We start from the raw sequence: 24,496 nt of genomic DNA, 5'->3' as shown, positions 1-24,496 counted from the left end.
GCTGCCTTAATGATGATGATAATAATAATAATAATAATAATTATTTCAAATTTTGTAACAAGGCTAGCAAATTTAGAGGGAAGGGTTAGTTGATTACATTGAACTCAGTTACTGACTAGTACTTAATTTTATCAACACTGAAAGGATGAAAGGCAAAGTTGACTGTGGCAGAATTTGAACTCAGAATGTAAAGTGCAACAAGAAATGTCTCTAGGCATTTTGTCTGATGTGCTAACAATTCTGTCAGCACATTGTTTTGACAAATATGGAAGTTCACTCTCATAAATGAATTGATGCCATCACTAAATAAGAAATATATGGATAAAATGTAGAAACCACAACACAACTGCCACTACCATACTGCATTATTGAACATATAAACACACAACAAAGATGCATGTGCAAGAGGATTTGCTTATTTGATTATTAATGTGAATAGTCAAAATTGAAGGTGAACAAGCATCAGAATCCTTATTTCTTTAAACTGTTAGAATAAAAGTAGAATGTCATTAAATTGTAATTCCACAAAAATAGAGTTATAGCTGAAACTGAACCAATGTGTGTATCTATTATTGGTGTAATAACTATCCCAACACACAACAACAAAGACAACAACACACACACACATGCACAGGGGTGCTGAAAAGTTCTTGGCTTTGGGTAAAAGAAAATGCAGGAGGATCAGTTAATTATGATTTTATTCAACATACTCAGATTCACTGTAAAAGAACTCGGAAGATTAGGCCTCCAACCTGGCCTTTTGCAACACCCTTAAAGCCAGGGACTTTTCAACACCCCCTATATATATATATGTACATATATATTTTTACACATACACACACACGTCTTGAGAGAAGAGGTATGCCTATAATCCTTTCAGGCCCTCTCAGATATGTGGCATTGATGCATTTGATGTTCAACTTGAAAACATGCAAATAACCCACTCCAGCCCTTTCCCCATGCACACATACACCACTGCATGGAGTTGCTGTTAGACTGTTGATATGTATGAAATGGAGATGATAAAGAATGAATCTGATGATTATTACTAATAGAGTTCAACAATTGTTTTATATATATATATATATATATATATATATATATATATATATATGTCAACTGCTATAAAGGTAAAGGTGACATTTTGGATACAAATAATTACAGAGGTATCAAGTTGTTGGATCAGGTAATGAAAGTCACGGAGAGGGTCATAGCCCAACTAATTAGGGAGAGAGAGTCAGTTTAGATGAGATGCAGTTTGGGTTGGTTCGTGCCAGGGAAAAGCACCACTTATGCTATATTTTTGGTAAGGCAGCTTCAGGAGAAATACCTAACCAAAGATAAACCTCTGTACCTGGCTTTCGTTGACATGGAGAAAGCCTTTTACAGGGTCCCCCGTTCCTTTGTCTGGTGGTTAATGAGGAAACTGGGGATAGATGAATGGTTAGTGTGAGCCATGTACAGGGACGCTGTCAGTAAGGTTAGGGTTGGCAATGAATACAGTGAAGAATTCCGGGTAGAGGTAGTGGTGCACCAAGGTTCAGTCCTCAGCCCCCTCCTATTTATCATAGTCCTCCAGGCAATAACACAGGAATTCAAGACAGGATGTCCCTGGGAGCTCCTCTATGCTGATGACCTTGCGCTAATTGCTGAGTCACAATCCGAACTAGAGGAGAAGTTTCAGGTGTGGAAGCAAGGACTAGAATCAAAGGGCCTTAGAGTCAACCTAGCTAAAACCAAGGTCCTAATAAGTAGAAAGGTAGACAAAACACAAACCCCTTCAGGTAGATGGCCCTGCTCGATCTGTAGAAAAGGCGTAGGTAGAAATTCTATAAGATGTACCCAGTGTAAGCTATGGACACATAAGAGGTGCAGCAATATCAAAAGAAGGTTAACTAGGAAAAAGGAAGGCTAACTAGGAAGTTAGTTTTTGTATGTGGCAGATGTTCAGGAGCAATAAACACTGAAAATGTGCAAAAAACAACTTTTGCCACATTCCAGGGAGAAAAACTAGAAGTAGTTGATAGCTTCCGTTATCTAGGTGACCAAGTTAGTAGCGGGGGAGGGTGCACTGAAAGTGTAGCTGCTAGAATAAGAATAGCCTGGGCAAAGTTCAGAGAGCTCTTACCTCTGCTGGTGACAAAGGGTCTCTTGCTCAGAGTAAAAGGCAAACTGTATGACGCATGTGTACGAACAGCCATGCTACATGGCAGTGAAACATGGGCCGTGACTGCTGAGGACATGTGTAAGCTCGCAAGGAATGAAGCCAATATGCTCCGCTGGATGTGTAATGTCAGTGTGCATACTTGACAGAGTGTAAGTACCTTGAGAGAAAAGTTGGACCTAAGAAGCATCAGTTGTGGTGTGCAAGAGAGACGATTGCGCTGGTATGGTCATGTGGCAAGAATGGATGAGGATAGCCGTGTGAAAAAGTGCTACACCATACCAGCGCAATCATCTCTCTAGAGGGAACCTGTGGAAGAGGTACACCCAGGAAGACCTGGGATGAGGTGGTGAAGCATGACCTTCGAACATTAGGCCTCACTGAGGCAATGACTTGTAACTGAGACCTTTGGAAATATGCAGTGCGTGAAAAGACCTGGCAAGCCAAGTAAGACCAAAATCCGAGGCCTCTGCTAGGAGTGTAGCCAGCCCACTTATGCATGCCTTTCCTTCATTGGACTCTAAACTCTGCTTGTGAAGACCTGTTGAGGTAAGTGAAATTGAAATTGAACCAAATTCGACAACTGGCACCCATGCCAACCTCTCCTTCATTGGACACTAAACTCGGCTTGCGAAGTCCTGTTGGGGCAAGTGAAATTGAAATTGTGATTGAACCAAATTCGATGACTGGCATCTGTGCCAGTGGTGTGCTAAGAGCACCATCTGAGCGTGATCATTACCAGCGTCGCCTTACTGGCACGTGAAAAAACATTCAAGCGAGGTCATTGCCAGTGCCGCTGGACTGGTTCCTGTGCAAGTGGCACGTAAAAAACACTATTTTGAGCGTGGCTGTTAGCAGTACCACTTGACTGGCCCTCATGCTGGTGGCACGTAAAAGCACCCACTACACTCTCAGAGTGGTTGGCGTTAGGAAGGGCATCCAGCTGTAGAAACTCTGCCAGATCAGATTGGAGCCTGGTGCAGCCATCTGGTTCACCAGTCCTCAGTTAAATCGTCCAACCCATGCTAGCATGGAAGGCGGACGTTAAACGATGATGATGATGATGATGATGATGATATATATATATATATATATAGATAGATAAATATATACACACACACACACACACATATATATATATAGAGAGAGAGAGGGAAAGGGAGATACATGAGATACACACACACATACATATATATGCATATATATATATGCATATTCATGTACACACATTTGAATATATATCTCATCTCTCTCTCACTCATGCACTCTCTTTCTCTCTCTCTCTCTCTCTCTCTCTCCCTATATATATATATATATATATATGTAAGAACTTTTTCACATATATATATTGCTTCTTTTTCCTTCTTTTCCTCCTCCAGATAATGGTGCTGTATGTGTGAATATTATTTATATTTCAGTAACTATACCATTAGATCCATACATTGGTTCCATGCCAGTATCAGTTCAGTTCTACTGAAGTAAAGATGGTTCTATAGCATAGTGGCATATGATGCAGAATGTCAGGAGTGTTTATGCGTTATGTTGTGGATTTCACTCATCTTCATTTTGTCCATTGGGATTTTGCCAAAATTTATATCAATTTTTGTGTGATACAACATGACAGCTACTAAATGATGTAGTTACTTTTAGATTGACTTTGGATTATGCTGCACATGCATATACACACACACACACATTCATACAAACAAAAAAATACCTTAGATCCATCGATAAAGTACCTATTAAATACTGAGGTTAATGGTATCAATTAGACCAGACCCAACAAAAGGCTATTACACAGATTAGTAAAGACTTATTTGCTAACACACTACAGACATTAGCAAACTGACGTGTGGTTTTTTTTTTTATATTTGCTTCATCTAACACTAACACAACAGCTTCTGCTTTCCTGAACCAACTTGCAGCATACTCTCTCCCCTTCAGTCCATCTGACACACTGTATCTTATCTCTCAGACCTTATTTTAAATGCTTTACCCAGTCATTCTTCTGCAGAACTGCAACCCTCTGAAACTGATCCCTGCAGCAATATCACCAGTTTGGGAAGGGCTGAACATATCATGAGCTCTACTCCTCTCTACTTGACTTACTTTGAAAAAATAAATACACTTATATCAGACTCTACTACACACTTCCCTGTAATTGTATATTGAACTCTTTAATGTTTTTTCACATAAATCTCTAATCACATACATACATACATACATACATACATACATGTAGACATGCATACATACATACGTGCATGCATGCATGCATCCATCGATCCATCCATCCATCCATCCATACATACATACATACATACATACAAATATGCATACTTACATACAAACATATGTACATATATTCCTACACATATAATACATACATGTGTGTGTGTGTGTGTGTGTGTGTGTGTATGTGCAGAGACAGAAAGAAAGAGCTGGAAAACTTAACAGTGTTAGAAATTTTAAAAAATAACTCACACTGGCAGATATAAATAACTGAAGAGTAAATAAAAAATAATAGCCACACTCCTGTCTCACAATAAAACATAGAATTTAACAATAGAGATTTTGAAATTAATACAAGATAGATTTTTCAAGCTGAATCAACAGGCAGGAGTCGTAGGGGTAGACCAAAAATGAAGTGGGGGGATAATATCCATGGTCTCAGTTGGTTATGCTTGGGGTTCTATATAAAAAATCTAATGATGGTTGTTTCTGATATGATCCTATGGAAGAGGAGCCTGAGGTCTCTACCACCATGACCATCTCAGGAATAGTCTGTGGAGAAGAAGGATGGAAGAATGGATGCAAAAGTTTAATTTGTTTTTTTCATTTGCTGTATTCTAGAGGAAGGAATGGTGCTTATGTCCTTTGCAGGTCTTCCAAAACTGGTGAAATCAATGTTTTGATGTTCTGCTTAAAATGTTGTGAGCTGAGAATCATAAGAAAGACATAAGCAGAGAGGTAGTTCCAGGACACAGAGGAAGAAGGACTGGTAATACACATTGTGGTTTTGACATGTAGAATAAGCTTTAAGTGAAACAAATATCTTTGACTGCTCTTGCAGATGATACAAAAGTATCTCAGAGGATACAGAACCCTGGAGATATTGCACACCTGCAACAGGAGTTGGACACAATATACTGGTGGACTGAGGACAATGACATGCAGTTTAATGCTGGAAAATTCCAAGCCCTGCATTACCAACACATGGAGCCGAATGAAAAGTAAACAGGATACACTGGCCCAGGAGGGATTGTAATCCCTGAATCAAATCAGTGTGCGACCTGGGCATTGACATGAGCAATGATGCCTGTTTCCAGGCGCATATTACTAGACTGGCAATAAAATGTAGACAATTGACCAGATGGATCCTTAGAACTTTTAGAATAAGAGAACAAGAAACAACAATTTCAATTATTGCTTTCAACTATAGTCATCACACAGTGTAAAATTAATGATGGAACTCAAAGCAATCCAGCAAAGCTAAACAGAAGATCATCTTAATGCAACATGTCATCTACTTGGAGAGACTGTAAAAGTTAAGACTCTACTCCCTAGAAAGAAGGTGGAAAAGATATGGAGTGATACACATCTGGAAACTCCTAGAAGAACTTGTACCAAACTTTGGCATTGAAAGTTACACAAACAGCAGAATGGGTTGCCACTGCATAATACCAAAAATCCCGACATTGCCATCAGGAAACAGGACCTACAGCTCTTCAATATCCTCCCAAAAAGCTTGAGAGGCCTACATGGGTTGGATGTAGGCAGCTTCAAAACAAAACTGGATCTCCTCCTGTCAAGTATTTCAGAGGAACCTACCTTGTGGTAAGAAACACAGATGAGGGCAGTAACATCAAACTCCCTCATTCACCAAATGGCACATATTAGAGGAGGTTTCAAGTGGTGAAAGTGTAACAAAGCTAACAACAGTGCCCCGGCATGGCCAAGCTCTTGAGGTGAAACTAATAAAGAAAGTAAAGAAAGAAATCATATTCATGAATAGCAATAAACAAACACTTTTATATGCATAATATAGAATTTGTTGTATGTTTGTTAAGTGTGTGAATTAAGAAACAATGAAATTGCTAAAAGATGAGAGCTGAGAGAGAGATCTTGTATAAATGTTTGTACACTTATAACAAGGATACTCTTTTAAGAGTGTAAGTTAATGGATGAGAAATATTATATTAGATATCTGTCTTTAGACACATGTTTAATAAGAAAAAATCCCTAGTGACATCAGAATTTCAAAGTTTTTATAAGCTCACCAAAAATTTCTTGAATATTCCATAAGACCTTTAGACATGAAAATTAAGCTTTCCGTTTTGTTGGTTAATGCCTATCAAAAACTGATGTCAAAGATGATTGAGTGTAAAAATGTCTGTGGATGTCATGAAAGAGTCCAGATAACAGATAAAACTAAAATTAACTCTGGCCACCAATACCAAATATAGTCATTATTCACTAGTGGTTTTGATTTTCAAACTTACACATTCCAGATTTGAATTTGAGGAAGGCTGCTGCTGCTGCTGCTGCAATAACAACAACAACTGGAGTACTTGGAATGATATCAAAAGGAACAAACAAATATATAGACCAAATTTCTGGCAACCCCAAAATAAGTGAATTTTGAAAGATCATACTTATGGGTGCCTCACATCATCATCATCGTTTAACGTCCGCTTTCCATGCTAGCATGGGTTGGACGATTTGACTGAGGACTGGTGCAACCGGATGGCTACACCAGGTTCCAATCTAATTTGGCATAGTTTCTACAGCTGGATGCCCGTCCTAACGCCAACCACTCAGAGAGTGTAGTGGGTGCTTTTACGTGTCACCCGCACGAAAACGGCCACGCTCGAAATGGTGTCTTTTATGTGCCACCCGCACAAGAGCCAGTCCAGGGGCACTGGCAACGGTCACGCTCAGGATGGTACATCTTATGTGCCACCCGCACAAGAGCCAGTCCAGGGGCACTGGCAACGATCTCACTTGGCTTGCCGGGTCTTCTCATGCACAGCACATTTCCAAAGGTCTCGGTCAGTAGTCATCGCCTCGGTGAGGCCCAATGTTCGAAGGTCTTGCCTCACCACCTCAGCCCAGGTCTTCCTGGGCCTAACTCTTCCACGGGTTCCCTCAACTGTTAGGGAGTGACACTTTTTCACGCAGCTATCCTCATTCATTCTCACCACATGTCCAAACCAGCGCAATCGTCTCTCTTGCACACCACTACTGACGCTTCTTATGTTCAGCTTTTCTCTCAAGATACTTACACTCTGACGGGTATGCACATTTACATTACACATCCAGCGGAGAATACTGGCTTCATTCCTTGCGAGCTTACGCATGTCCTCAGCAGTCACAGCCCATGTTTCACGGCCATGTAGCATGGCTGTTCGTACACATGCGTCATACAGTCTGCCTTTTACCCTGAGTGAGAGTCCCTTTGTCGCCAACAGAGGTAAGAGCTCTCTAAACTTGGCCCAGGCTATTCTTATTCTAGCAGTTACACTTTCAGCGCACCCACCCCCACTACTAACTTGGTCACCCAGATAGCGGAAGCTATCAACTACCTCTAGTTTTTCTCCCTGGAATGAGATAGAAGTTGTTTCCTGTTTGTTTACAGTGTTTATTGCACCTGAACATCTGCCACATACAAAGACTAACTTTGTAGTTAATCTGCCTTTGATATTGCTGCACCTCTTATGTGTCCATAGCTTGCACCGGGTACATCTTATAGAGTTACTACCTACTCCTTTACTGCATACTGAGCAGGGCCATCTACCTGAAGGGGTTTGTGTTTTATCTACCTTCCTACTTATTAGGATTTTGGTTTTTGCTAGGTTGACTCTAAGGCCCTTGTAAATCCCTCTCTATATAAATTCAATCTTATTCATTTACTTTTGTTATAAATTTTATAAAGAATTTTTTTTTCTTTTAACACACAGACCTCAGTACTTTCAGCTGCATGTCCCCTCGACTGTTTGTATTTTTTGGTGCAAAAACTTGTAATCCCTTGATATCTCTGGTTCAGATGTGGGTACAGGTTATATGAATTAAAGCATAGGCAAAGTATAATTATAATAACAACAACAACAACAGCAATAACAAATGAATTTACCACATCATTTCTGGCTGTCCAATCTTTACAGAATCAGTGTACACAGATGTGGCTTAGTCAAGAGCTATGCCAATTGGGCAATATGCTGCCTCTTCAACATGAAAATTGAGAAGAGGTATGAACCTATATCAAACATGATATAATACCATGATATAGGTATAATAATCTAGAATATTCTTGTCTAGATTAACATGGAGACCAAGGCAAACTGGTCAGATGCAGCTACAAGAACCTTTGTTCTCAGGCATCTTGATCCTTTATAACCAAAATATCTCCAGGAAAGGAGCTGAAAAGCTATCAAAAGGATCTTGAAATGGAACTAAACAGGATGTGGGGTATGAAAATAAGAACAGTTGTAACTATAAGCACAAGTTCTGAAATTTAGTGGGAGGGGACTAGACAATTACATCGACCCCGATTATCAACTGGTACTCATTTCATCAACCCTGAAAGGATGAAAGGCAAAGTCGACTTTGGTGGATGAAATAGCACTAAGTATTTTGTCTGGCATTCTAACAATTCTGTCAGCTTGTTATCTTAGAAACAGTTGTAATAATAACTGATGCTTTATAGAAGATAAAGAAGAACATGAACAAAAGCATAAATATAATTCCAGGGCTTATAACTACATAACCCTTGCCAGGCAATATTCCTCATTCTATACAAGACACTTTTAATTCGATAACATGACTCACACAATACACTTTGTCTCACATATAGAGTTCTACATGTGTACAATTCAATAAAATACACATACTCTACATAAAATAACATATGACATGCTCTTACATAATTGATTCCTAATACTGTAATGTCCTGCACACCACCACTAGCTTATACAACTATCACCCAATAATATAACAGAATCTTCACATTCCATACTCTACATAAATTCATCCCAAACTATTTTTAACTATTGCTCCCTTCCTTTCACTAACACATTTTCAACCTTCCACTTATTTAACAAAGTTAAACACCTCACAAAAAGTCACAGCCAACAGGTTGATCACTATTAAATGATTACTTGCATGTAAATCATTTCATCAATATAACATAGAATGTAAAATCAACATTTCAACCATTAATATAACTAGATCACACACACACACACACACACACACACACACACACACACACACACACACACACACTAAATATTGAATAATATTTTTTGAAAATTATGACATGCATACATATATGTGTATATATGCATGTATATGTGTATGTGTGTGTTTTTGTGTATGTATTTGTTCCAAACCACTGATCGACAACTGGTGCCTCAGCATGGTTGCAGTCTAATGACTCCACCACTACCACAGTATTGTCCTTAGTATGCCACAAAATTTTCCACTGTCCTTCAGAGAGTGGTACTGTTCAGTACTCTATACAGATAACTACTCAACACTAAATCATATAACACAACTCACACAGACCATTCAAAACACAAATCACTATCAAACAAAAATTACACAATTCACATAATGGATATTGTATACAACAAACTAAAGAAACACTAAAATAACACCAAAACTAAGAAAATAAACCCTCACAGCAATGTAAAAATAGCTTTAACACACAAAAACAAACACAATCCTACATTCTTTAAAGACAATTTTGCATGCCACACCTCAGGAACATAGAGGTGCAGTAAGTAGAACCTCACAGGAAACTGTTGGAAACTTGATAGTAATAATAATAACAATAGATGGATAGAGTAAATAGGCATAAAACCTAGTTTAGTGCAGCTCCAGAAAACTATATTATTAGGGACAGCTAGGATAGGAAGGCTCTTGACATCTAAGGTTACTTGTAGCTTGATGTTAAAAATTTTTATCTTTCCAACAGTTTAATCTGTTGTGTGTCTATGAAATGATGATGATGATGATGATGGTGATAATAATAATAATAATAATATTATTTTTTGAACCAGTGGAAGACACGCAAGATGTCGAAATATTGTTCACGAGATAGCAAATGGCACTCTTCTTTTAATTTTGACTCTATATCTTCAGGAGGAGTTACCTCAATCCTTTCTATATAAACGAAAATGAAGTAGATTGACAAATTTATTTTTTGAACCAGTGGAAGACACGCAAGATGTCGAAATATTGTTCACGAGATAGCAAATGGCACTCTTCTTTTAATTTTGACTAATAATAATAATAATAATAATAATAATAATAATAATAATAATGGTTTCAAATTTTTCCACAAGAGCAGCAGTTTTGTGGGAGGGGACTAGTCAATTACATCAACCCCCCCCCCCCCAGTTTTTCACTGGTACTTAATTTATTGACTCCAAAAGGACGAAAGGCGAAGTTGAACTCTGCAGAATTTGAACTCAGAACGTAGTGACAGGTGGAATACATCATCATCATCATCGTTTAACATCTGCTTTCCATGCTGGCATCGGTTGGACGGTCTGACTGAGGGCTGGCAATCCAGAAGGCTGTACCAGGCTCCAATCTGATCTGGCAAAGTTTCTACTGCTGGATGCCCTTCCTAATGCCAACCACTCTGAGAATGTAGTGGGTCCTTTTTATGTGCCACCGGCATGAGGGCCAGTCAGGTGGTATTGACATCGACCACGCTTAAATGGTGCCTTTTACATGCCACCAGCATGGGACCAGTCAGCTGGCGCTGGCATCGACAATGCTCGAATGGTGTCTTTTAGGTGCCACCAGCACGGGTACCAATCAGGCAGTTCTGTCATTGGCCACGACAGTGACTTCACTTGCCTCAACAGGTCTTCACAAGCACAGTTTATTGCCCAATGATTGAAAGGTACTCTTAAGTGGGCTGGTTATGCTGCACTGGCATAGGCCACGGTTACAGTCTCACTTGGCTTGCCGGGTCTTCTCAAGTACAGCATATTTCCAAAGGTCTTGGTCACTTGTCATTGCCTCGGTGAGGCCTAACATTTCAAGGTCGTGCTTTACCACCTCATCCTGGGTCAACCTCTTCCTCAGTTCCCTCTACTGCTAGGGTGTGATACTTTTCCACACAGCTGTCCTCATCCATGTACAACACATGACCATATCAGCGCAGTTGTCTCTCTTGCACACCACATCTGATGCTTCTTATGTCCCGCTTTTCTCTCAGGGCACTTACACTCTGTCGTGTATGCACACTGACATTACACATCCAGCGGAGCATACTAGCTTCATTCCTTGCAAGCTTATGCATGTCCTCAGCAGTCACGGCCCATGTTTCACTGCCCTGTAGCATGTCTGTTCACACATATGCATCATACAGTCTACCTTTTACTCTGAGCAAGAGACCCTTTGTCACTAGCAGAGGTAGACACTCTCTGAACTTTGCCAAGGCTATTCTTATTTTAGCAGCTACACTCTCAGAGCATCCACCCCCGCTACTGACTTGGTCACTTAGGTAACGAAAGCTATCAACTACCTCTAGTTTTCCCCCCTGGAATGTGACAGAAGCTGTTTTCTGCACATTTTCAGTGTTTATTGCCCCTGAGCATTTGCCACATAAAAAAACTATCTTCCCAGTTAGCCTTCCTTTGATATTGTTGCAGCTTTTATGTGTCCACAGCTTACACCAGGTACATCTTAGCATTTTGTAATAATGATGATGATAATAATAATAATTATAATAATAATAACAACAACAACAACAACACTCTAGCCATCCCAGTTATAAGTTACAGCTACAATATTCTTAACTGGACTCTAAATGAACTAATAAAAATAAACAGGAAAACAAGAAAAATAATGACAAGATTTAGGATGCACCACCTAAAATCTGACACAGAAAGACTATATATACAACGTATTGAAGGTGGTAAAGGACTTATACAGCTAGAAACCATTACAAAATAACTACCATAGGACTACAGAAATACCTACTTCAGAAAGCAAGGAAAACTAATACTGACAGCCACAAAACATGAACAAAACAAAAAACTGTTTTCAGTCTTTAAGGAAGCTGACAAATACAGAAAAGAAGTCATAGTACCTAACAACTACGAAGGAAAAGAAGAAACAGCAAAGCTGTAAATCAACTGAAATTCAAACAATCAGGCTGAGTAAAAAGTAAGCAACATTTCGAAACATGAAATTCATTACAATATATTTCAACAATGCAGGAATTTTATTCATCAAAGTAAGTACCATTACAATCAACACATTTTTGCCAATGAGTTACAAGTTTGTTTATTCCAGTAACATGAAAATCTGGAGTTCTGGAGCTGACAAACTCTTTGAACGCACTTTCAGCATTGGTTTGATTTTTGAACTCCTTCTTTTGCAGGAAACCATCAAGGTGCTTGAAAAAGTGGTAGTCAGTAAGAGAAAGGTCTGGGGAATAAGCTGGGTGGGGAAGAACGTTGTAGCCAAGTTCCCTCAACTTCTGGAGTGTTGTTAGTGAAATGAGGGGTCAAGCATTGTCATGAAGAATGATTGGCCTTCTTCTGTTGACCAGTCTGGGATGGAGGAGTAGCAGTCTTTCATTCATTTTGGCGATTTCATGGCAAAATGTTTCTGCAGTAATAGTTTTTCCAGGTTTTAAAAAGTTATAGTGGATAAGTCCAGTAGTACACCACCAAACAGTCACCATAACCCTTTTGAAAAGCTTGGGTTTAGGGAAAGTTTTCGGTGCTTCATTTGGTCCAACCACTGTGAAGAACATTTTTTATTATTGGACAGAACCCACTTTTCATTGCAAGTTACAGTACAGTCGAGAAATGAATTGGTCTGGTTATGGAGAAGAAGTGGTGAGCAAATTTCATATCTGCGCATCTTCTGATTTTCATTCAAATCATGTAGTACCCTTTTGTCAAGCATTTTTGATTTTCCGATCACATGCAAATGGTTGCAGACAGTTTTCTGGTTAACTTGAAGTTCTTTTGCCGGTTCTGGAAAGGTTTTACATGGATCTTTCTCAATGACGGTCTTTAATTTATCGTCATCGGTGACAGAAAACAGAAATGATGTTCCAGCAAGTGTGAGAGACTACGGGAATATTCGAGATGAACTGACTGTTGTTGATGAGGCATCTTCAAAGCTGACAAAGTTGTAGTTCCTGCAACACTACAAACAGAAATGTTGAACAGAATTTTTGATTTCAGAGTGACAAAGTGCATACTCAGAGCCAAAGATGTTATATTCTGACTAGTAATGACTGTACAAATTGAAGAATTTGTAACACGATGTTCTGTGTGCAACAAGAACAGAAAGAGTAATCCGAAACAACTGTTGAAGAGCCATGAAGACTACTTTCTCTGTTAACCTTCCTGTGGGCATACCATATGGAGTTTCTACTAACACCTTTTCTTCATATTGAGCAGGGCCACCTCCCCGAAGGGATCTGTGATTTGTTTGTTTTCCTACTTAGTAGGACATTTGTCTTTGCTAAATTAATTCGAAGGCCCTTTGGTTCCAGACCTTGTTTCTGAAAATTTCTTCTCTAGTTTTAGTAGTGATCCGTTAATAAGAACAAGTCATCAGTGTAGAGGTGTTCCCAAGGGAAGCCTGTCTCAAATTCCTCTGTTATATATTGGAAGACTATGATAAACAAGAGAGAGCTGAGAACTAATCCTTGGTGAACTCCTACTTATACATTAAATTCCTTGCTTCACATATTGCTGACTTTCACTTAACTAATAGCATCCCTGCTTCTTGGAATCTTCCTAGCCTGAAGGAGTACATTCTTCACCAGAGAAGGTCTTTGCATTTATGAGCATGTATCTTGCTTCCCAGTGAGAATGTAGTCAATCTCGTTGGAGTGGTCTCTGGGTTTGTAGGTTATCTTGTGACTGGCTAATTTCCTGAAGTTTGTGAAGCAGATCATTAGGTTATTCACATCATAGAACTTCAGCAGCCTTGTTCTCTCCTCATTTTGGGAACCAATTCCATAGCCCCCATATACATTGTGGAAGACCCAGGTGTTGCCCAACATGTCCAATGAAATCACCAGCCACAAAGATAAGGTCATTTGCCTTTGAGGTAGCCTACAAAAGAATATCATAAAAAGAATCCTTTTGATCATTTGGCAGACCCAGTTGGGGACAGAGATAATTGTTGTTGTGCTACTCTGCAAAACTAGTCTAAGCTTAAGGACCCTATTGCACACTCTGACTACCTCAGTTTTGCAGAGTAGCCCAGAAACAATTATCATCATCATCATTATTTGAGCTGACAGAATTGTTAGCACACTGGGCAAAATGCTTAGTGGCATTTCGTCCGTCCTTACATTCTGTGTTCAAATTCCACTGAGGTCAACTTTGCCTTTCGTCCTTTTGGGGGTTGATGAAATAAGTACCAGTTATGCACTGAGGTTGATGTAATCAACTAGCCCCTTCCCCCAAAATTTCAAGCCTTGTGCCTTTAGTAGAAAGGATTATCATTATTATTATTATTATTTCTAAGGTACATAGTCACACATTTTTTGGGAAGAATGGAGTTGAATTTATTGCTTATGCATTCTCAATACTTGACTAGTATTGATTTCATTAAATCCAGAGATATAAAAGTCAAAGTCAGCCTTAGCATGTATGGACACAAATCCAGTATTCAAATCTTTCTGCTACAGTAATACCATAACAACAGTAGCTCCACCACCACCGCTGTCACCGCCACCACCACTACCACCACCACTTACAACAACAATATTTTCTTACATAGATACAAGGCCAGAAATTTTCCTGGGAGGAGTTAGTTAATTAAACTGAACCAAGTACTTGACCAATGTTTTATTTCATTCAATCTGAAGGGGAAAAAATGCGAAGTTAAACTCAGTAGAAATGACCCCAGAACAAATTCCAGAAGACATTTTTTGACTCTCTAACAATTTTGTGGTTCCACTATTTGAACATATGCTCAACAACCTGAAATTTTTCTAGCTAATCTTCCTCACCTGGTTACTATTCCTATTTATTAACGAATCCTTCACTACTTGCTTATTTATTGGTATTGTCTTCATTCTGCGATGAAAAATCCAATATTTACTGCGAGAGAGAATCTCTGACCAAAACACCTGTGAATGTAAATGGTATAACAGTATTTCTAAGACATCTTCAAGCAGTTTTGAGAAGTCTTAAAGAGATGAGGGTAGTAAAATATTGTGTCATTTTTCAGGAATTCCCATATGGAAGTGATATAGTATGGTGTGTCCTGTGTTCTTTTGGGTTGTTGGAACACCATTGCACTTTGACTTCATATAATGATTCAACGGATAATATATACTGCTATGGATTCTTGGTTGTGTATCCTCCACTGAATCATTTCATTATAGAATAAACTTCAATTTTGCATTGTAAGCTAATGAAAATGAAAAATAATATCATACTGTGCTTACAATGATAAAGTGTACCTCTCTGTTGTGCCTATTTACAGTCAGACAGAATGACTCAGTGATGCAGTGTAGATGACAGAATACATATGTTTTTGATCTGTTGAACAAGCAGCTCAGCATTTTAAATTCTTATAAAAGGTTCACTTAAGAAGAAAAATATCAGATTTCCAGTATCTTGACTGATCTTTTCTTTTGGATGCATTACTATTTGTTTCTTCCTCCCTATTGTTCATCCTTTGTTTTCAAAGCTGACCAAGATTTTACCTTTTATCACTGCATGAGACCATCTTTGTTTCTATTATACAAACTTCCTGTTTCAAAGTGATTTAAATTATAACCTTTCATTAAAATTTCACATTAATTTATGTTCCATATACCAGTTTACTAACAACAATGTTATTTTACAGGATACTTCATTATTTTCAAAATTAATTGAAACAAAGGCTGTATCATTTCAACAGAAATAGGGTAACACAAGCATCACAGAATATCAACAGTGGAGGACACAGCCACACAGGTGACCAGGGACTCGCGACTGCTCCTATGCTACCTATGCTACATCTTCCATGCAATAAAACTACAGAAGTAATGGTATTTCATTGTTGTAGATGTGTGTGTAGTATTCTAACTGCTGGTTTAGCTAGCCTGTCAATGCCACTGATGTGGAGGTGGAACACTTTTGCATGCTGATAGCACTTCTTCCACTTGATAAATATATTGAAGACAACATCATTTGTTATAAACCAATAAGATTGTCAATACTTATTGGGAGATTCTTCATAATCATTTGATCTACAATCAAATCTAAAAGTGCATCCTGCTGCTTTAATAAAAGGGGCCCTTTGGATAATGTAGTCCAAAGTAGACAATGATTGAAAAGAAAAAGATAGGATTAGTATGGCTAGAATAACTTTGTCCATATGAGTGGTCACTCAGGGTCAACTTGGGATAAATAATGGTAACAGAGAAATAGAAAGTTAAGTTGATTTAAACTAGACTTCAGTTTTGTCAAGTCTCAAATGACAATACCAAAACAATAATGCAAAGTATCAATAAATCAAAATATTATTAGACATTAATTTACAGCATCTGAAATGATAGATTGTAAATCTCATGTATATTGATATATATACTCATCAATCTTTCTCTGTGCGATTATTGATTGGTTCTTCAATACTATAACTAACTGGTTTTTTGACATTACAACTGATTGGTTGTTTAATAGTACCATTTATTGATTGGTTGTTTAATAGTACCGTTTATTGATTGGTTGTTTCAAAGTACAATTGATAATCCACTGTCTGAAATTCTGAAATCCAAATTTTTTTTTAGATGAGATAAATGCTACATGGAAAATTGCAGGAAGCACTTGAAAGTTTCCCTAGAAATGTACCGTTGTTGCAAGTTATGCACTGAGATGTCAGTTGCTGGAAATAGCATCACCTGCTTGGGTTGAACCAAAGTATAAGAAATGGACTTGTTTTGGTGGAAATGTTGTCAGAATGTAATTATTATACAGGGAAATAAAGTTTTTGTTGCATTAATACCAGCACTTGTTCTTACCTCGTTTGAGCATGCTGAATTCAAATCTGAAGGTTTGTTTTCCTCTGTAAGGTTTAGATTTTATGCAATTCAACTTATTCTTTTTTCTTGAAATTTGGACGCCTCTCACAGGGTACATGGCCCATCTCAAAACTGTATGGCCATACAGTCTAAAAATTAGACTCAAAATAACCACTTGCTACATACACATACACACACATACATATATGAAGGTGCATGGCTTAGTGGTTAGGGTGTTGCACTCATAATTGTTTCCCAGACTGGGCATTGCATTGTGTTCTTGAGCAAAACATGGTGCACCTGTACAGGTAATGTCGATTTAATGGAGGGAGTGAGCTTATATAAACACAAACATTTGATCACTATAAATAAATCATCTGTGTGGTCTAACGATGGGAGAGTCCACTGTTTGTGTGTGTGTTGTGTGTGTGTGTGTGCGTGCATGCGTGCGTGCGTGTCTGTGTGTGTGTGTGTGTGTGTGTGTGTGTGTTGGTTAATAGATAACACTGGTCAAATTTCTTGTTGCATTGAGGGCACAGATTTCAGATCTGAAGTTGGTTATTTCCTAAGTGTTCTAATTTTTTTTACAATCAAGGTATTTCAAAATCTCAAAAATTTCATCTTCATCACATTGACATCATAGTCTATCAGGAGAAATATGTGATTAAACTCTCTTTAAATTAGCAGGATAATAAAAAAGAAAATGCAAGACAGTATAAATTTATTCAAGAACACAATTTGAAACACTTTCCCAAATAAGCAAAGGTTATAGCTCATATAAACTGGTTGATAAATAAGACATTAGTTACTATGAGGAGGCAAAGCTCAACTGCAGTCTATTCATGCAAGAATTTACACTTGAAGCTCTTGTGTTTGTGGACTGTCTCAGGGCAATCTCACTTAATACTCCACCAGTAGTCTGTCTGCCATTATATGTTTGTCCCATCTTCTTTGGTAATGCTCTTCTATGATCTTGAGGTCCTGATGAAACCACTCGCCTTGTTTGTCCCTTATTGCTCCTAAGTTCTCAGGGAATCTAATCAAGAAATGTTACAGCCAAGATTATGAAAAGCTGACAACATTATCTATGGAGGATCATAGTTGTCAGCCTTTTTTTATTACCAATAAAGTTTTCTTTTACTGCCACAAATGAAAGCCATGCAGTCCTTTCCTTGTCATTCATCTTTCTGGCAAATTCTTGATCATGTACAAGTGTACGAATCTGCAGTCCATCAAACACACCTACTTTGATCTTCTTGAAGGACAAAGCAGGGAGAGCAGAGACTATGTTTTGGAAGCATTCACCATCAGTGTTTAATGCTTTGACAAACTGTTTCATCATGCCCAGCCTGATGTGGAGCAGAGGTAATTAATTAATTTGGCCACAAACAGCTAGAATGCAAAACTTAAATTTGCTTGAAAACTAGAGCATGTAGAACACAACTGTTTCCAGATTTGAATTTAGCAGGTTAAAAACAGTAGGAGTTAGTAAAATCAACTTATGCAAATGATATTTCAAAAAAATTTGTTGTTCTGTATTATCTGTGCAAAACTGAACAGATTCCACACTTATATTCAAAGATGTATATGGTTGGACCCACGATTCTAAGGTAGCTGATTTGATTCCTGAACCAGGCAAACTAAGTACACCGTTTGATGTTTTTAGTCTACTCAGCTACAAATGAATACCAACCAACTGCTGGTACAGTCCTCTCCCCCTCCAACTGTCACTTGATGTTCCAAAGGATAAAAGGTAGGAAGGCTGAGCAGTACTTAAAATCATGAGTGACAGCATGATACAAGCCACCAGATCATACTCATACACTACAATATTTACATAAAATTACCTTTGTAACAAAAGATGTATTGCGAAACATAAATGTATTCAGACTTGAATCTCATTTTCTAGATGCAAATATTTGTAAGAAATCGTTGCTTGGATATTTAGCCAAGATTCAAAACCTTAGCCTAGAGTTTCTTATGAGATCCTTTCCTTTGTTTTCAGCATTTATACTTGAAATTTATGATGTCTCCAGTCACTCTTATCTTGGTCTCTTTGAGTTTGCATTCTATGCTCAACTGGAAGTCAACATAAATAAGACAAGTTACATTCCTTTTTTCTTGGGGACACACACAACTTCTCCAATAGGTATAAATAGAAACCCTGATGGGAATATTAACAGTCAGTATTTTTCACTTCCGCATATGCTCTATGTTTTTTGTTTTCCAGAAAGCAGCTTTTCCTAACAGACACACATCTAAGGGTGTGTGAGTTTTATTTTTGTCATTCTGCTTGAACCACTAAACTGCTGGTTACTACTATAGCTTTGTATAATATACAAAGCTATGTGCAAATAAAAACTAAGCAATATTTTTCTTTTCTGATGTCTCATAGAGTTTGAACAATTTAACCATAACATAACCTGTTACATTTAGTGACCCCAATGTAGTTTGAATAGTCTTTACATATTCAATCAATTTGAAATCTGAATCATTTCCACTCCCAAGCATTTCAAATAAAAAAAATAAAAGATACAAACTGTACCTGCAAATTTTAAAAAAATCCCATGAATTTTTAGTGTAACCTTTTTTCAAGTTGATGAAGTCAAGCGATTGGGAATAGTTGTAGGCACTTCATTGATTTGGGTTTATTAGCAATGACTCAGCATTAGACTGGCAGTAGATGCCTGTGATTGTGATGTCTTTCATTGTATTGTTGTGTAAGTGGATACTGTTGGAAATGTTTGTCACCCAATACACTACACTGAATGCCAATAGTGAACTTTTTCAGGAAACTGGAGGCATCCATTGAAATTTGTAAAGTTAATTAGAGTCCTCCATCCATCCATCTTCTCTGCCCACTATACCAGTGGGGTTCATGGGAATAGAGTTCTCAGATACTTTCTCTATAGGTTCATATCAGAAGCAACCATTATTACACATTTTGGTTGGATTGCCAAGCATGGGCAAATGAGACTACGAATATCATCCAATTATTGTGTTCTTAGTCTACCCCTATGTCTCCTGCTGGTTGGCTCAGCTTGAAGAATCTGTCTTATGGTTCTTTCCAGCAACATTCTAATCATGTCTGCAGTACTGGAGCTGTGACCTCCCAATGTGGAGAAGTAGTAAAGAAATTCCCTGATCTCCAAGTTATGCAATCTGTCGAATAACATTACAATTTGTGTGGTAATCTATGAATTAGTGTGCATATACTGTCATCATCATTATTATCATTATCATGTTACAATGCCTTGATGCTGGCATGAAAAGAGGATGTGATGGATCATCATGATCCAAATCCTAAGGACTAATGCTTATACACATCATTTTTGATGCTCTTCCTATCAACTACTTTACAGAATGAATTGGGTGCATTTTCTTATGGCACCAACACTTGAAAGGTTGAATATACCTCAGACAGACAGGGATCACACATCTCTACACTTTCTTCACTCACTTGCCAACCACTTTACAATGAGTATTGGGAGCATATTCTTTGTGGCACCAGTACTGAAGATGTTGTCTTGCTCACCAATCACTGCAGAGGGCTTGAAGCAGGCAAGAAAGACCATCACCTCTTTTGGTGTGCCAGCACAGGAGGATATGGTGGTTTCTTTGTACATGGTAATTACAGAGAGGACTCAGTATGGAGATCAAGGAGGAGAAAATAGGAAAGTAAGTGATGACAGCAGAAAGGCCAGAAAAAGTTGACTAAGGTAGGATTAGGAGTATGAATGTAGAGAATACTCAATAATCAAGGACATGTATGTTCAGTGGCTCAGATGTTTGATGAAGGGAAAAGGAGAGAGAGTGATAACATCAGAAAGATCAGGATGGGCGGGTGAAAGAAGTATGACAGAAAAGGCAGAGTAATTTGGGGAGTGATTGGCAATAGCAGAAGTGGACAGAAGTGGAATAATGAAACAAAGAAATGATGAGACAAAGGAAAGAATTGGTGATGTGTGCTAATAGATATAGCCCAAAGGAGGGTGATGGCTGGTAGTACAGAAGTGTAAAGTTAGAGTGTACTGGGTAAAGGAATGAGGTTGGTCTGATGCAGTCTCTTATACATAGGCCTAGTAAAGGGTGATGAAGAAGATGCAGCAGCACAAAGTGGTGGGGAGATGAGAGAAGGAGGGCTATGAGTAATAAAGAGATAGGTGAAGTGGGGGTGAGAAATAACTAGATGAGAGGTGGGGCGAAGGATGCTAAATAAAGGAGTGACAAATACAAGCATAGTAGGGTACAAAATAAAATATCTACCATTAACTCTTTAGCATTCAGATTACTTTGTCAAATGTAATGCTTATTTATTCTCGTTCATTTGAATTAATCTTGCATTATCTCATAACTTTGAGATTTCAATGATGTGATTCTTTATTTTTAGAATGACATTGTAAGACAGGTGTGAAAGGCTGGATCTGGCCAGTTTGAACATAAAACAGATAGAATATTTAGACTGGATAAGGTCAGTTTAAATGCCAAAGGGTTAAACACAATCCTTCTGTATGTGATGTGTCTATATAGGCATGGCTCTGTGATAAGAAGCTTGCTTCCTATTCATATGGTTCTGGGTTCAGTCCCACTGCATGGCACCTTGGGCAAGTGTCTTCTACTAGAGCCCCAGGCTCACCAAAGTCTTGTGAGTGGATTTGGTAGACAGAAACTGAAAGAAGCCCATTGTATACATGTATGTGTGTGTGTTTGTCCTAGTCCTATATCACCACTTGACAACCAGTATTGGTGTGTTTATGTACCTGTAACTTAGTGGTTAGGCAAAAGAAACTGATGGAATAAGTACTAGGCTTAAAAATAATTCATTCAACTAAAGTCCTTCAAGGCAGTGCCCCATCAAAGTCCCAGAGCACAAGGCCAAAACGAATAGGAATAAGATTCCAAGGGAGAGGAAGATCCTCATGAGATGACAGACAAAGGTTGCAAATCGACTCAGCCAACAACCCAAAAGTAATGAAAGGTCCCATCTAAAAACAACACTGATGGAAATTGAAAAACGCCTGCAACAGTCCTATGTGAGGGAGAGAGCAGATAAAGAAGCCTGGGTTATAAAAGATATTAAGTCAAACCCAAAGGCCTTCTTTGATTACGCAAAAGAAATAGCCTCAGTACGCTGCAAGATAGGACCTCTCCTCCAAAAGGATGGCTCTCTCACAGATAGTCCAACCAGGATCAGTGAGGTACTGAATGACCAGTTCAAAAGTGTCTTTACCACTCCGTTGGAACACAGACAAGTGAACAAACCAGTGGACGTCTTTATCATCTCACCTATAACCAGTGAGGCAGTTACGATGGAATACATCGACATTAGCGAAGAAGATATACTACTAGCCATAAATGAGGTGGATGCAAACTCAACTGCTGGTCCTGATGGTTTCCCAGTAACTCTCCTCAAATCATGTAAGTATGCCCTGGCAAAACCCCTCCAGATTCTCCACCAGGTCTTTCTTGCAAATGGCAGACTGCCAAGCAAGCTGAAGGATGGAATAATATGCCCAATCCATAAAGAGGGAAGCAGAGCAGAAGCCAAAAACTATAGCCCTATCTCTCTGACTTTACACATCAGCAAAGTCATGGAATGGATAGTCAGAGGGAAACTAATTGCATTCCTTGAAGAAAATAACTTGTTGAGTGATACCTAGCATGGCTTTTGACCAGGTAGGAGCTGCCTAACTCAGCTTTTACAACATTATGACTGGGTGTTGAGGCAGTTACTCAACAACTCAAATGTGGACGTAATATACTTTGATTTTGCAAAAGCCTTAGATAAAGTATATCATGATATGATATGCCACAAACTGCATGATCTCAGCATAGCTGGAAAACTTGGAGAGTGGTTACATGACTTTCTGAAAGACAGAAGTCAGGCAGTAGTGGCCAATGGAGCCACATCAATGAAAACACAAATAGCAAGCGGTGTTCCACAAGGCACTGTCTTGGGACCACTACTTTTCATAATGGCCCTCTCAGATATGCCCTCAACTGCCCAGATAGCCACCCTTGCTAGCTATGCAGACGATACGAAAGTCTCGCAGAAAATACAGAGCCCCAGTGATGTTGCACATCTGCAGCAGGAGTTGGACTCAATTTACAGATGGACTGAGGATAATAATATGCAGTTTAATGGTAAAAAATTCTATGCATTACACTACCAGTGTCCAAAACTGAATATGAAACTTACAGGGTACACTGGTCCACAGGGAATTACAATCTCAGAGCCTAAATCAGTGAGGGACCTGGGTATTGACATGAGTGACAATACCTTTTCCAAATGCACATTACCAGGATAGCGACAAGGTGCAAACGACTGGCTGAATGGATCCTAACAATATTCAAAACCAGAGATGAGGAAACCATGATGGTTCTATGGAGGACATTTGTCCTCAGTCGCCTGGATTACTGCTCCCAGCTATGGTCACCCAACAGTGTAATATTAACAGCGGACCTTGAAGCAATCCAGCGAAGCTTCACAAACAAGATCGTCTCATTGCATCAACTCAGCTACTGGGAAATGCTGAAGCAGCTAAGACTCTACTCCCTGGAGTGAAGGCAGAAAAGGTATGCAGTAATATACATCTGGAAGATCCTGGAAGGAACTGTATCAAATACTACGTAGTATTTTTGCGCGACCTCTTGCTTAAAACGCTATAGCTATTAGATAACGTCTTAGTTTCAGTTTGAATTACGGAAAAATATGGATAAGTACTGTTTTTAATTTGCTAAAGATTTTCTACTATTTGAAAATAATATGTATTCTTGTTTTTTTATATTATTCATTTGGTTCTTTAAAGATTATTTTTAATAGATAACTTATTTAACACTAAATTATTTAGAAGTTATAGTTTCATTTCAATATAATATTAGAACTTCAATTTGAATAGTGTTGATATATTTTCGATTGTTTTTGATTAATAATATTTGATTAATAATTAGTCTTTATTGTTTATAATAACGTTAAGGTTTTTTTAATTAAAACTTTGTATACATATATAAAGTTTAGTCTTTTATTCCTAATAATTTTTTCTTTCCTAATTTTTTCATTCATAATTTTTTCATTCATATTTTTATTTTTACGTTTCTAGAAATTAATATTCTTGTATTTTTCTATTATTCAATTGATTTTTAATGATAATTAAATAAACGTTTTTAGTTTTAAATAGTATGGCTTTAACTATTACACCGGTTAAATATATACTAATTTTATCTTCATTATTATTTTAAACTTAAACTTCGTTCAAATTGTATTTAAAACAATGATAATTTATGTAAGCTGGTTTTTGTATATAATATATATGTTAGCATAT

At 38.0% G+C, this 24,496-nt stretch overlaps 1 protein-coding gene across 1 annotated transcript in view; it reads left to right on the top strand.

Annotated features, from left to right (window-relative positions):
- The window catches only part of LOC106873167 (prolyl hydroxylase EGLN3), a 96,978-nt gene extending 80,782 nt beyond the window's left edge, over nt 1-16,196 (top strand). The window contains exon 6 of the transcript XR_016243655.1: nt 16,073-16,196. The gene's annotated coding sequence lies outside the window, so the exon portion shown is untranslated. The remainder of the gene's footprint in view (nt 1-16,072) is intronic.
- Nucleotides 16,197-24,496: the final 8,300 nt, after the last annotated feature.

Source organism: Octopus bimaculoides, chromosome 11 (assembly GCF_046866305.1).
Source record: "Octopus bimaculoides isolate indiv1 chromosome 11, ASM4686630v1, whole genome shotgun sequence".
Lineage (NCBI taxonomy): Eukaryota > Metazoa > Mollusca > Cephalopoda > Octopoda > Octopodidae > Octopus > Octopus bimaculoides.
Note: the sequence above shows the minus strand (reverse complement) of the source record. Positions and strands in the feature narration are given on the sequence as shown.